Genomic DNA, 15,029 nt, shown 5'->3' on the forward strand with positions numbered 1-15,029 from the left:
AATAAAGTTCACTCAATCAATCAATCCATTCACTGACGTATGTCCGACGTCATCCTACTTTTCCCCTTATATTGCCTGGTGCAATAAAAACGTCTTAGTTGATAGTCAGCGCTCGTGCCTGCGCACTTCTTTCCTTGTCTTCATTTAAGCGCTGTTTTCGCCGTATAATAAACGTTGCCCTCCTGTAATGAGCATGTCTCTGAGCTCTACGTCCCCTGTCTAAATATTTGGCGCTTGAATGTGTTATCATGCAAGGAGAAGTTTGCCAGCGGCCGAAGGCCGACATCCATCCATTGGCATCCAAGCAAACTCCGCGGCCAGCTCGTCTGGATGCGCCGACCTCATATTTGCGGGACTTGGCGCTCGACCTCGCTCTGCGCTCGTGCTTGTGTCCCGCCAACAGAACCACTGCTCCAAATGTCCGCGGCAATCGATAGCGCGCGCCTCCCGTTCCGTGTAAAGGCAGCCTCTGAAGCGGCCGCGTCGAGTGCGTGATCGCTCACGTCACTGACAATCGCGGCGAAAATAGCAAGCTTTAGAATAACCTTTCGGCGACCGATCGCCGATCGGTGCACTGTTTATTTATTTTATTACTCTCCTATTGACTTCGGAAGAGAATAGGGACTCTACCCCCCTCGCTGCTGCCCGTAGCATCTTTTTTTTTTTTTTTTGTCTGCCAATAAACGCGGTGTTCGTTGCAATCATGTGCCACCACGTTGTGCGCCATATGACGTCGTGTTTACCGAACACGCGCAATGATTGTGTACGCTCTCTGGCTACAACAGGCGCGTGCGTTTTCACCCCGTGCTGCAAACGTGCACCCAGTTCAATGAGCGACAGACGAGAATAGCAGCAGCTCGGCTGAGAGAAATCGTCGCCCTCCGCTTCCCGCGCTCCCCTTCGACGCCTCCTTCAACAATCACGTTGTTGTCTGGTTACGTAGTAAACACCGTGCTCCCTCGCTAGCCGTCAGAGCGGACTAATTCGAGCCACGCGACTCTTTATTTCGCTTTGTGTGAGCCACTAACTGCCCGGCGTGCGAATGCGGAAAAGGCAAGCGGTGGTATGTATGCCTCGATCTAATTGGGTTCACGGTCAGGGCTGGCCCACGAATGACACCGTCCTTTTTCCTCAAAGAGCCCCTTTGTGCACCTGCGCGATTCTCGTAACAAACGATACTCGGAGCAGCAGCTGGCGAACGCTTTAGCAGACGACGCGGTGCCGCGGGTAAACACGCCGCCGGCCACGCGGCCCCGAGCACGAGCTCGCACGCGTGAGGGGGGTCACGTGATCGCAGGGGGCGGAGCCTCCTCCGGAGAAAGGCGCCGCCACGGAAGAAGGTGAAAAAAATTCCCTGCCTTCTACTCTGCGGAGAAGGATGACCAGTCAGTCCAAGAAGTGCACGAAGCAAAATGCGTTTGCTTGTACTTAGCGATTGAGCGTACTTGCACTGAAGTTTTATTCCAGCGGACAAACATAGTTGCAGGTCCCTTTTCCTCCCAAAGAAGTTCATATAACGACAGCGGACGAGAATTCCACAATATTGACAACTTCGCCGAGAACTACGTAATGATGAAAAGTACGTGAAACTGCGCGTAATGTCAGAGTCGTTGTATCAGCCAAGTAATGTGGTGGTGGTGGTGGTTGTTGTGGGATCAGGCGGCGTTAGCCCGGCTGGATATGCCGGCAATTGCTCCTCCCAAGCTCCTCCTAATTGGCCAATGGTAGTGTCCTTTTACCACGACTTTGCCAGCTCCGTCTCCTCAAGGAAGCTTAGAAGAAGGCGTGACACGTCTCTTCGCAGCATATTTTCGATTAAACAAGAGTTACAGCCGTTTTCTGTAACCATGCACTCTCCCTCCGTACGTGGTCATGTTTTGACAGCAGACTGCAATTCTCTAACAATCATAGCTTCACTGTGAAGTAATGATGAGAAGAAAATGAAACTCGCCGTAATCGTCCTACCGGCCAATATCAGCGTGATTTTTTGTTTTTGTTTTACAGCGAAGTTGTTTATGGATAGTTTCTGGAAATGTTGGCGCCCACGCACGGAGTTGCGTCGACGGAGGCGACGAATTATGAATCTTGCGGCGAAACCAACTTTCTGGTTAAGGATCTAAAGCTCTCCATCTAATGTAGATATCTTGAAGAAAAAAAATCATTACGAAATTGGCCACTAGGACGACTCCATCAGGACGGACTCTTGTGTCGCCAGTACCTGTCGGAGTTTTTCGCTTTGTGTCTTGAGTGGCAGGTAAGTAGCTCCTCAGTACGAAGTTCCAGGTGGGGTCTGGCAACAATGAAGACAGAGAAACGAGAGATGCAAATACGATGTGGCAGAAACTAAGCCTTGGATGAGAAGTGCACACAGCGAGTAGAGGCTATCGTGCTTTTGCCCGCGAGGTGCGCAAGCCGACCGACTTAAGTGCCCCGAAGATTGTTTGTTTAATGCAGTAGTGCGTATTTTTACTAATAAAGACAGCGGACAGGCAACTGATTAGCCACATTAATTTGCATGAATTTTCTTTGTTTCCTCGTGCAAGTTCTTACTGGAATATGTTACCTGAAGAGAGTGTCGTTAGAAGTGTTTTCTTAACATATTGGTAATATAAGCTTTGGTTGAAGTGTTGTTCAAAATTGGAAGACATTATCATTGTGTTCTTTTCCACACGCGATTGTGTAAGCATATTTACGCCTCCACCTATGAGTGTTGTACGTTTTAAAATTACGTCAAGCAACACTGATGTATTGTCGAGTTGTATGTTGAATTTCTGTCGATGTATTTCTTTGTTTGCACTCCTGCATGGGCCCGAGAAGGGCCTACATTATCTGTAAATAAATAAATAAAATAAGAAAAGTTTCTGCGACTGCGACATATTATGTTTGATTGATTGATTGATTGATTGATTGATTGATTGATTGATTGATTGATTGATTGATTGATTGATTGATTGATTGATTGATTGATTGATTGATTTGTCTTTACTCAGCTCAAACTCTTGGGCCTAGATGTCTGAAATTAGGAGAGTGCTCGTTTGCTCCGACATCGACATGCCATCCCCGAAAGTGTCATTTTTCGAAATTGCGATCCTAAGGGTGCGAGAAGGCTTAGAGGTATTTCCGCAGTTCCATCAATATTTTTAATGCCGTAAACATTTCGGATTGCTTCTTGCATCAAAAGATTACTAATACAATTGCGCCTAAAACCAAGGTAATGATTTCTGAAAACTTCCCCATAAACTTTGTAACAGCTGTCTGACAGGCGTTTTCTTAACCGGACAAAGCGTCTTAAGCCAGCGAAGTATTGTTTTATTCGTTGCCACGTCTATGAGTCACGCAAACGCTTCTGCAAACGTCTTTAGCGTTTCTCAAAATTTCTCTCCTGGCGAAACTAAATCGACAATACCTGGGTGAAAGGTGTTCCAAATGTTTTTATAATTACCTTCAAGGACCTTCAAGCTAGCACACTCGTTTTGGCGATTCAAGGCCTGTAAGTTTACGGAACTGATTTTTATGTTCGAGCAATGTTGATACAAATACCTAAAAGTAAATTAATCAATTCATAAAAATTTCACCCAATAACCAGCTCAAATCTGGTTTTGTGGAGCCATCGTCACGACTGAACTGATGGGTCTGAACTTGAAATTCGACGACTGCATTCCAAACTTGACTTCAAATTTTCAATGTAAAAGAGAACTAAACGTGTTTTAACAAATGCCTAATAAGTGCCTGAAGTGAATTGGTACAAATGCCTGAAAAGTGAATTCCCGAGTATAGCTTGGTGAGATTGTTGGTAAAGCGTCTTAAAAACACAAAATAAATGAATTGAGAATATAAACTCTGGTCAATGATAGAGTCGTCTTAGCTACCAATTGTCATGCAATTTGTTTTGGGATAGTTTTGATAAAGCAAGAGTTAGGTACGCCCTAGTTACACGGTCACACTTGAACATGGTTAAGCAAACCGCCGATTCGTCCGCTCACGCTATCTAGGAAAACCGAGACATACAGTTTGGCAGTAAAATGCAGGGAGCCCTAGCCTATGCATGCCAGCACAGCACTTTATCCCCAATTATGGACGCGTTGTTCGAGGCGAGTCCCGAGCTCCTCTCGGGAGGAAAACGATCATCCCTGTGCGTGGGCACTGTAACTGCGCGGTCACATGCACCGCAATCACCATAAGGGGAGTTCTGGCGGAACTGCAGCGATGCGACGAATGCAGGGGGGTACGCGGCAAACACCTTTTGCTGCAACGCTTTTGTCGCCCAGTGTCCCGAGCACCTGCAGCACTTGGCAACATCCCCCGCATTCCTCAAGTTTCAAGTTTATTCACTTTCCAATTGTTAAAAGCGAAGCAGAGCTAAAGGCTACAGCCTGACAGAGGCTCTTGCTTCACGGGGCAATCCAGCAGTACAGAAATTAACACAATATCATTCAATTTTATGCACACAAAATATACTCGAAACGTGAGTAGGGTGAGGAGAGTGGGGATCAATACATATATTCATAGGCTCTCTCGTACAGCTGTTGGATCCTTAAATACAAAAAAAAATAGTTTGTAGCTAGCAAACACACAAATTATTGTTGAAGGTACATCTTGTATACATACAGTAAACATATATTAAATGGCATAATACATTTACAGACATAAAAAATAGCAATAACAGGCAGGTTAAGAGTATTCAATACAAAGTTATAGAAGCATTTTTAATGACTTTGTTAGGCAACTGTCTGCTACAATCATAGTTTTCCTCAATTTTGTTTAAGAGCCCTGGTATCTGGAAATCAGTATGTTGTTTGCCATAATTAGTCTCACCAACGCGCGACGGGGACCGGTCTCTCCAGTCCTAGCGACTGCTGCGCGCGTTTTTCCTGCGGGCCTTTGCTGCTGCTGTTGCTCCCGTCTTTACGGCGACGCGCAGGAGATGGCGCCACCTCTATCGACCACGGTGCTGCCCCGACCCGCCGACGCAGGAGCTGGAGGTGCAATTATTCCTTCCCACTTTCCCCTTCCCCACAATTCTCCCCATCAAAGCGCATCAAAATGAGATAAACGCGTTGTCACTGGCACGACCGGGACGCTCGTTGACGGACAACAAAAATACACAAAGCGCTAGCCCTATCAGCTCCGCTCAAAGAAATTTGGTGCCAGCAATCCTTGAGATTGCACAAGGACAGCAACATACCCACGTGAGTGTCCAGCGGCAATGACAGCAGCAGTCAAAAACTCAAGGCCGATTCATCGGTTTCCATTTGGCTCCGAAGACAACATGCCCTCTTCCTACAAATCATACATACCCACTCATAAGCTCCCACTAGTCAAGGAGTGATGCTTCATTAAAATAGTAAGCTTAAGTGCCGCCGTAACTTTTTTGTCGTGTGGATACTTGTTCGCTTACACTTTTTGTCACAGTCATCCCAACTGATTAGCCTGTACACACTTGCTTCTAGCGCGTTTTTATTTCTTTCTTGCTTTATTAACATACCTACCTGCATTTTCCTTCTTTCCTTCCTTCCTTCCTTCCTTCCTTCCTTCCTTCCTTCCTTCCTTCCTCCCACTGTCAGCGCGTGAGTAGTACGAAATTCGCAAAGAAATAGTATTGAACCGCAACGCCTTGGCTGCCATGGCCATCCACAAGCAGGCCAGCTTTGCGGGGCTGGCCGAGCTCTTCGCTGCACATTTCCTGCCGCCCCACCAGGCGGAACCAGGACGCGCTGCTGCTGCTGCTGATGTGATGGAGGAGGTACATCACCCCCTCAACAACGCCCACATCACGGAGGCTGTGCTCCTCAGTGCCCTCCGCAGCTGCAAGCTTAAGTCGGCGCCAGGGACGCGGACGGCCTCACCTACCAGATAATGCGCAATCTGGATGAGGTGGAATTCGGCCGGCTCCTGGCCGTCTACAACCGCATATGGGACACGGGCCGGCTGCCGCCTGAGTGGCTGGTAGCCGTCCTGAGGCCCATCTCAAAGACAGGCAAGGGCCTCGCGTCAGTCACGGCGTACCGGCCCGTGGCCCTCACATCCTGCGGCTACAAGCTGCTTAAATGGGTGGCGCTGCGACGGACGGAGGCCATCGCAGCGGAGGGAGAGGCCATCGCCGAGCAACTGACGGGCTTCCGGAGGCGCCGAGCAGCCACCGACTCCATCGCCGACGTCGTGGCGGCCCTCGAACTTGCCAGAGCCTCCAAGCAGGTGGCGGCCCTGGTGCTGCTGGACGTGAAGGACCCCTCCGACAACCTGCAGCGCCACGCCATCTCCGCTGCCTTGGAGGAGGCTGGCATTGCGGGCAAGCTGCGGGGCTTCGTTGAGGCGTACCTAACGGTTCGCACGGCGCAGGTGCAGGTGGGGAACGCCCTGTCGGCTCGTCGACCGGTGGAAGTGGGCTCCCCGCAGGGCTCCGTCGTCAGCCCCTTCCTCTTCAAACTGGTGATGGCAGCCCTGCCAGGCTGCCTGACCAGAGGAGGGGGCCACTGAGTGTACATTTCGGAGTGCGCTGACGACATAGCCCTGTGGGTGCTGGGGCCCATGGGTCAAGGCAGAACAATTGCGTAGCAGCTGCAGGCCGCCATGGATACAGCCGGGCCAAGCTTGCGGGCGTCGGCCAGCAGCTGTCGGCGAGAAAGACCGACGCCATGCTGGTGCATCCGGACGCCGCCGCCTGCAGATGGGCCGGTCGTCTGGCCATCGATGGCGAGGAGCTCCAGTGGAGGACCAGGGTGCGCTACTTGGGGCTGACCCTGGACCACCGGCTGAGCTTCTGGCCGGCAGCCAAGGAGCTCCGAGCCAAGGCGCGGCTGGCCACCACGGCAGTACACAAGATGGTGGCCCGGGACAGCGGCTGCTCACAACGGATGGCCCTCTGGCCGTAAACAGCGTATCGGCGGTGGGTCTCCTGATGTAGGCGCTGCCCCTGGTGAGCCTGCGGAAACCAACCTGGCGGCAGCTGGAAAGAGACCACCCCAAGGGGGTCCGCGCATGCCTCGGTCTGCCCCATAGCTCGCCGTGCGAGAAGACGCTGTTCAAGGTGGGGGCGTGGACCTTCGAGATGACGGCTGACCAGCGGATACTGGGCCAGACTGACCAGCTGCGGCGAGCCGAGGAAGGCGCCCCGCTGCTGCAGCGGCTGCGGGGCCACCACCACTCGCGCATGGGCGCATGCTGGCGCTTTATGAAAGCTCCTTCCAGAGCTCCTGCTCTGGTAGCCGACGTGCGGCTGGACATACCGCGGCTGCACAGCAAGCGGCAGACGCGCCCCGCTGAGGACAACTGCAACTGACTTGGGGCGTCGTCTGGGGCGACCTGGACGGCCCCGCCCTCGTGTACACTGACGGCTCGGTGTGGCTGCAGCAGGGGTCGGCCGCAGCGGCCACTGTGCTGGGAGAGGCCACACGGCAGGCGCGGCTGCCCTATGCTTCATCTTCGGCCACGGCTGAGCTGGTGGGCATCGGACTGTGCCTGGACCTGCTGCTGGAGACGGAGCCCTAGCCCGAGCGCTGCGCCCTGCTGTGCGACTCCCGGGTGGCCTTGAGGCGGCTCTGGGACGGCGACTCGCAATCCCTGTTGGAATGAGGGGCAGCTTGGAGAAAGCGGTGCAGCAGGCTGACCGGGGCACTCGGCTGGGTCCCCGCCCACATCGGTCTGGGTAGAGCTGGCCGCCGGGGACCAGGCGGCTGCGGACGACGCCCGCCTGCTCATCCTGCCACATCTGCGGACCAGACATCCGGACCCGCAGCTGGGTGCTTGAGAGGGCCTCACGCCTGCCGCGTCAACTGCACTCGGCCGTCCTGCGCCGAGTGCAGGACGGCCGTGGGGGACGGCCACGCGTGGGGGACGCGTGGACGGCAGAGCGGAAACACCGACTGGGGCGGGTGGCCAGCCCCGCCTGCACTCAATGCCGAGCGCCCGTTCAGTCCCTGCCGCACATACTGTACGGGTGTCCCAAGTTTGCGGTAGGGCGTCCGGAGCTGCTGGCCGTACTCTAAGGACTGCGGCCACTTGAGGGACTGCTTTGGCCCTCGGGCAGTGCCAAGGAGCGGGAACAAGTTCTCTAAGCCTTGGGGGCATACCTGGGTGCCTCGGGGCTGTACAGCGCACTCCGCTACAACGCCAGCTAACCGCCCAAAATGTCGTGGACTGCTGCGCTTTTGACGCCGTGCTGTTATGCCGGTGTTCTTCTGTCTCATGCCCTTTCATCGTGTGCTGTTCTGTCGCCGCCCCGTAGTTTATACGTACAGTGCTTCTCTCCATGTATTCCTACTTTTCACAATTGTCTAAATGCTTTTTTTTCCTATGTGTTTTATATATGTTTTTTGTTAACCTTCCCATGTGTTTTATATATGTTCCATGTTAACCTTCTCTCCTATCCCCTATATGTATTCTTTCTCCCCATCCCACCTCCCCTATACGCCAGCAGGCGTTCCGGTGCCCGCCTCTGGGCGATACAATTTACGCGTGCTGGTGGACCTTCCTCTGTTCCTGATTATCAATAAATACACATACATGCATATGAATCTTTGCTCGCGTACGAATCAGGAGCTTGCTCGACAGATATTGTTTACAGTCTGCAACACACGTTCAACAACACGTTATTACTCTCTCTCTCTCTCTCTCTCTCTCTCTCTCTCTCGCTGTGCGTGCGTGTGGGTAATGGGGTATCAATTGTTCCTTACAAAGAGCACATTGTTTATTGCTAAGCTTCATGGACGTGTTACGAAACTGATATGAACGACAAACATCTCCTGGTAATCATGTGGCTTCCACGAATATTAAAGAACCAACAGCTAGAGGCATAAGATTCGACAGAGCGGTGTGCTCAAGATTTCAGTGTGTGGGGGCGGATGCAGAACGGCAGCAATCTCCCACCGTCACTGATTGCACAGGGCCCGTTAGCTTGTACCCCCCCCCCCTTTTTTTTATCTCGCAACGCTTGGCATTAATGCAAAATTGAAACGAAATGCGGCCCATACGGACGGCTGATTGCCCTGTCGTCAGGCCTCTCATCTGGACAACATGCTAGCTAGAGCCGTTGCGAAACGACCCGAGGAGAGCTTCGCCCACCCACGCGCACGCACGCGCACACACGGCAGTTGCAGTGGCTTTTGTTGTTCACAGAACTGGCGGTTTGTTGTGAAATTAGAATGCGTTTCCGAGCGGAGCCAGAGGTTTGTCTGCCACGAAAGCCACCTTATGTAAAGCAGAACGTGTAGCTTCGCTGTACGGCCGAAGGCGAGCTGACGCCCCGCAAATTGGGTTCAGACGAAGGAAAGCAGGCAGCGCGATGGGTGACCTTGGGCAGAGCTCTAACCGCCAAGCGCAATCGCACTATTTTCCCAAGTTTCCACGCGCTTTCATGATTTTCTCTTGTTTTCTTTTTTCCTGTTGCCCATAATTGATTGTTGAAGAGCCCCGCTAGAACGTGAAGCGCATGGCGCTATAAGTTTGCAGGCGACCTAGGGAGCGAGCGGAGTGGAAAATTAAAAGAAATTAAGCTCAAACTAAAAAATCGGTAGGAAAAAGATCAGAGCACTTCCACCATGTGGAGAGGGAAGTGCAGTGAAGCTGGTGCTTTGGTGGGGTTTACTATGTTGAATTATAAGGACAGTAGGGCGATCTCTACGTCACAGACTAAGGACACACACGATTGGTGGGTAGAGACAATGACGTTTTATTACGGCGCGGTTACGCCAATCACAGCGCAGGCTCTAGAACGTCGCACAGGCAGCCGCCGAAGAGCGCGCGGCATTGCTCAATTTCAGGGGTGGTGGTTGTTAGTCACGTCTTTATTTCACCTGAATTAACCCTGGGTGTCCGCAGCGCAATGAAAAAAAGAAGGAAAAGAATGTAAGTGGAGGGATGAGGGGGAAAGTTGCCGATTGGAGGCCCGCGGCGGAAGTTTCCATTGCGGAAGTCTTCTGGTGTACCCCTCAGGTGGTATGCATTCCGTGGGCGAGGATGCTGGAGCCTGTGGGCAGAGCAGCTGTATCCAGAAGATAAATTGTCCAACTCCCGCCCGAGCTGGACTAAAAGCTCGACGGGAGAGAGCCGCCGCTCGTGGCGAGGAATGTACACGACTCGCGAAGGAGGCTCGGCCGCGGTAAAGAGTAATTAAAGAAGCGGTAAAGAGGAGTTCAAGAAGAGGTAAAGAGGAGATAAAGAAGCGGTAAAGAGACAGCAGCGGTGAAGAGTCATGCCAATACTGATTGAGTTGGGGAGCTGTGTTTTGGGGGCTTGCTTCCAGCAACGGTACTGGTTCAGAACGGCGGACTGTCAGCGCACTATCGCGCCAATCGCTGCTTTGAGGAGGTCCGTTCGGGGAGAAATGGGGTTTAACCCGATTACACCCGAGTGGTGTAAGAATCGGGTAGAATATGGTTTGACGCGAAAGCGAACAACTCTTAGTATAAAGGGGGATTGCAAGCATACGCGCTCCGCAGATGGCCATGTTTCACTGTGCAACACACACGCGGGGAAGCCAACTTTTAAAAACCAAGCTTGCACCAATTTTTCTAAAGTCGGCTTCACCTCAGGACGAGGCGCATTGCTGGTAAGACATGTTTCAGGGGCAATATAAGCGTCCTATTATACAGGGTGTCGAACCGGAACCGGAACCGAACCGAAAACCGGAACCGAACCCAAATTTTTGCCCGGAACCGGAACTGAACCGGAACCGTATTTTTTCCGTCATTTTGGAACTGAACCCGAACCGGATCGAATTGAAGGAACCGTTCCGAACCGGTTCCGGGGCCTCAAAACTGTGATTTCTAGTTTTCCATTCCGGTACCCTACCTTGCATCCGAAGATATTTTTACCATTCCCCAGACGGCACCACGCAATATTTTGCATAGTCTGCAGTTCCCAAGGCCCATAATGTTCTCATCCTATTATTATCCTAAATTTAATGTAAAGTCCGTATACACTATTAGTTTGCTTTAGTTATTGCCCATCTCCCCAAATTATCTTTTTGCATTTTCAATAACTTAAGTTAGAACGCATATTACGTGGCAACATATCATGGGATATTCTTTATGGTTTCTATCTGCAGTGTGTTTAAAATCGTGTGAAGTTATCAGGTTGTTAATTCGAATGCATCCGTGTCCGCTTGTGAAGGCCTTCAGGGACACCATCAACAATAAGTCCGTACATAGGCGTAGAGTTTTCAATTTCCCGGTGGGGGCAAATACACATGTATGTATATATATATATATATATATATATATTATTTTAGTTGTTTTATTTTTAACCTTCCAGCTGTCTACATCCCCTTTTCCGGCGGGCTTTGCTGATCGCGGCTACTGCTGAATTGGCGTAGCACACACTGCATAGGCGTACAATTTTCCAATCTGTCAGAGTGTGACGGGGGTGGAAGGCATCGGTGCCCCGCGTGAGCTCAGAAAGTTTTACATGTTCGCTGAAACGGTAGGACAAAAAGTTGAGAAAACTGGTACATGGTGTCATCAATTATTTTTTTGTAAACAAGACACACACCGGGCCGCTGATTGGCCGGGTTGCTTGCACTGTTTTTTTTTTTTCTTTCATTTTCGTAAAGGCTCGGACTGAGTGTCAACTAGCCGGCCTAGAGGGGCCAAGGGGCGCGACGCGCCACAGATGGAAGCACTTTCTTCGAGTGCATTTTGTTGCACGTGTTTCTCCAGGGGCGGCAGACACCGCTTAGCGCTTCGGCGGCAACTGGGAATCGGTTGGCCCTAATTCTCGGAAGCATGCGAGGGGGGCGGGGACCATGTGGTTTCGCACCGGGCGCGTTGAGTGTTCAGGCTGCGGCGCGGGAACGGTAGCGGCAGCGCAGCGGCCGGGTCATAAATCGCTGGGTGGACTTGTCCCGAAGACGCGAAATGTCAAGGCGGCGGCCGCGGCGTCGACGGCTTTCTTTGAGACTGTAACACGCTCTGGTTTGTTTTTTTGAAGTTAGTAATTCGGGGATGACCGGAAACGGAGCGACAACTGGACATAAATTCTCGGAACCGTTGCCCCCCCCCCGCCTCCCCTCTACAAATTTAAGAGCTCCTCAACTTCTTATTTCTTGTTTTTTTAAGCTTCCCACTTATGCGAGGTCGCAAGCGTGTTGCGACCGTCAGAAATACGGGCACGAGTCAGCCATTGCACCGCCTAAGGGGCGCCAAAAACCACTGTGTCGCCAAGTGATTTGTGGGCAAGTGGGTTACACCGCATACGCGCACACGCCCGCATGGTTATCGCCTCCTCCGCAGAAGTGGTGCATGGAGGGGAGCGGTTCTTTCTCGAGGCTGCAACCGTGGCCGCCGAACCACGTGCACTTGTTTCGAAGAAGTCGCTTCCTTCACTAGTTGCCGACGACTGGGGCGTCCGCAGAACAGCCGGCCGGCCGCAATTTCCGCGTTTGCCGATGCCTACACTGCGTGGAGGCTGGAGCGTTGGGTTACTGCGGCTTCCCTGTGTCCCACTGGATTGAAGGCCGCACGCTTCCCCACCGGCCGCCTCCTTTCCAGCTTCCTCGCCGTTTCTACGAACCGTGTGTGTGCGTGCGCGCACGGCTCAGGGCGCATTCCGAGAACAGTGCGCCGGCAGCTTCCGAGGCATCACGGTTGCGTGTTCTTTTGCCGTTTGGGTATCGGAGGGTCCTGTCAGCATGCGACCTTTCGGGACGCATGCGACATTTCGGGACGTTCCGCGTGCGTCACGACGAACGGTTTTAGGCCATCGACTGATTTCTAGTGGGGGTGCGACCTTTGACGTGACGTTTATGCGCGGAGCGCAGGCTTGGGAACAAGTCAAAGATCCTCAGAGGTGCAATAAAGCCTCTTCGCCCCTAACTGGTTTCGGAAAAGGGGACCGCTACACCTGCATGCTGCGGAGCATCGAATAATAACGACGAGTGCCCTCTTATTTCTTTTTTACTGCTTTTTTACTGTTTTACTGCCTTTTTTTACTGTTTTTTTGGTATCAAAATTCGCACCCCCCCCCCCCAAAAAAAAAAAAAAGAGAAAAAAAAAAAACAGTCTCTGGGACCACTACTGCCCCCAGCCAGGGTACTGTGGAAGACGTTCACGCTTTCATTGTTTTTCTGGGAAAAGCAAGATGTCGCGAATTTAATTAAGCGCACAACGGGCGGAGAGCCGCACCTTTGCGGTCTTGCCAGCAGAAAGGCCGATAATTTGTATGGGAGTATTGAAAGACGCGCTTTCCTGTGCCACTGCGTCGAAGGGGCCTGAGAGACGTCGATGTTTCTCTTGTAACGCCGGCGAAATGTCAGTTGTCACGGGTAGTTACCGCTTTAGAGCGTGCAAAGAGCGGGTGCGACTGGTCGGTATAGTTACACTAGCTGCGAGGTCATTACAGGTTTCACCAACTATCAATAGGATGGCCCCGGCTGGCCGGACGGAGAAAATTCCACACGAGCTTCCCCGGTGGGGGCGTCGCCCCCACCGGGGAAGCTCGGTGGGGGCACGCGCCCCGTTGCCCCCACGTAGTTGACGCCTATGAGTCCGTATCTTCCACTTATTTTAGTTTGAGCGGGCACTTATATAAAAACAGCACTGAGACTCAAACACTCACAGTTCTCTACGTCACCATCACTTTTTCCTTGTACAGTGCCGTTGTGTCCTTTGGTTACTGCCCTATAGGAGAACATGACAATTAAAAAAAAATTGGGGCCTTCTCATTTTCACTTTTAAAGTAAATGCGATAGCATGTCGATGCATAGATTTAAGTCGATTAACGCGGATTAGCGGGTAGACTAGGGTGGTTTAGTGAGATGAGTGAATGAACTAATGTGAATTAGTGGGACTGCGGTGTTGAATAATATAGATGAGAGGAATTAGCGGGTCTGTTAAGGCGGATTCTAGACCAAACATGATAGATTTGGACCAAAACCAAACATGATAGATTTGGGGTCCTTGTCATTTGTATATTTTGCAGCATTCTCTTTCTCGACCAATCAGGAAATTTAGTTACGCACAAAATAGCTGGAAAGTTGTGTCGACCACCTGAATGCTATAAAAGGCCTTTTTTTATGCACGTATTACGCTCTTGTGTTATTTCTCGCGTAAGATTTAAATCTCGCAGTGAAGTTAAAAACTAATTGCCTAATGCATGTCTTATATTGACGAAAAGGTTCTCAAAATGTGCATATATATGAGGTAAGACTAGGAAGCAACTAAACTGAAAGAAAACAAAAAGGAACGATCAACTGGTTTGATGCGAAAGACACCCGATAGCATTCTCCGATACGTTCTCTTTCTTCGTGCTACCGTTCTGCAGCCTTCCACAGGTGTAGCATCTCAACACTCAACACCCGAACACAGCCCCTTCCAAGCTGAGAAAGAGGCGATAGCACGTGCGCTTAGCCAAAGGGCCGCCACAAGTCTAATGACAGACTCTTATCAGGCGTGGCGCGACTTTGCCAACAGTCTATTGCATGTTACAACACTTCGAATGAACAAGCAGAGACCACCAACGAGACCAGCCAGGATTCTATGAGCACTAGCTCATACATGGCATCGCCGGCAGACAAGATCACCAACCTCGTGGCTGGACATTTGACCCGCTTAGCCAGCGCTGATGAAGCCGAGCCTGAGCGCATGCATCCTGTATACCCACGAGAATATTAATTAGCACTATAGGCTCTCCCGTAGAACGCATTCTTTCCCGCACAAATCGCTAGCGAATAACCAGGAAAGATTATTGCGTGCGCTGTGGATTAACACCTTCCCACACATCACCAGTCTTCACCTCTTTGACGGGACATAATTCTCTCCATTTCGCCGCTTCTGTGGGAAACCTAGGAACCTCATACACACAGCAGGCGGCTGCGACAAGTCCACCCTAAATCCACCCAACCTACACCTTTCCATAGAGATTTGGGAGAGAGCCTTGGCCAGCTCCGGCCTGGAAAATCAGTTTCTCTTGATGGAAACGACTGTCGACTCTACCCCTTGAATGAGGACGCCTCTCGGAAACTTTTCCTCGATTTATTTAAAGTTCATTTTCCTTCTCTCTGCAAGGGATAATTACTGCTGCTTGTGACTTCACTC

Source organism: Haemaphysalis longicornis, unplaced genomic scaffold, assembly GCF_048455015.1.
Source record: "Haemaphysalis longicornis isolate Haplotype H1 unplaced genomic scaffold, Haemaphysalis longicornis Haplotype H1 scaffold_7, whole genome shotgun sequence".
Classification (NCBI taxonomy): Eukaryota; Metazoa; Arthropoda; class Arachnida; order Ixodida; family Ixodidae; genus Haemaphysalis; species Haemaphysalis longicornis.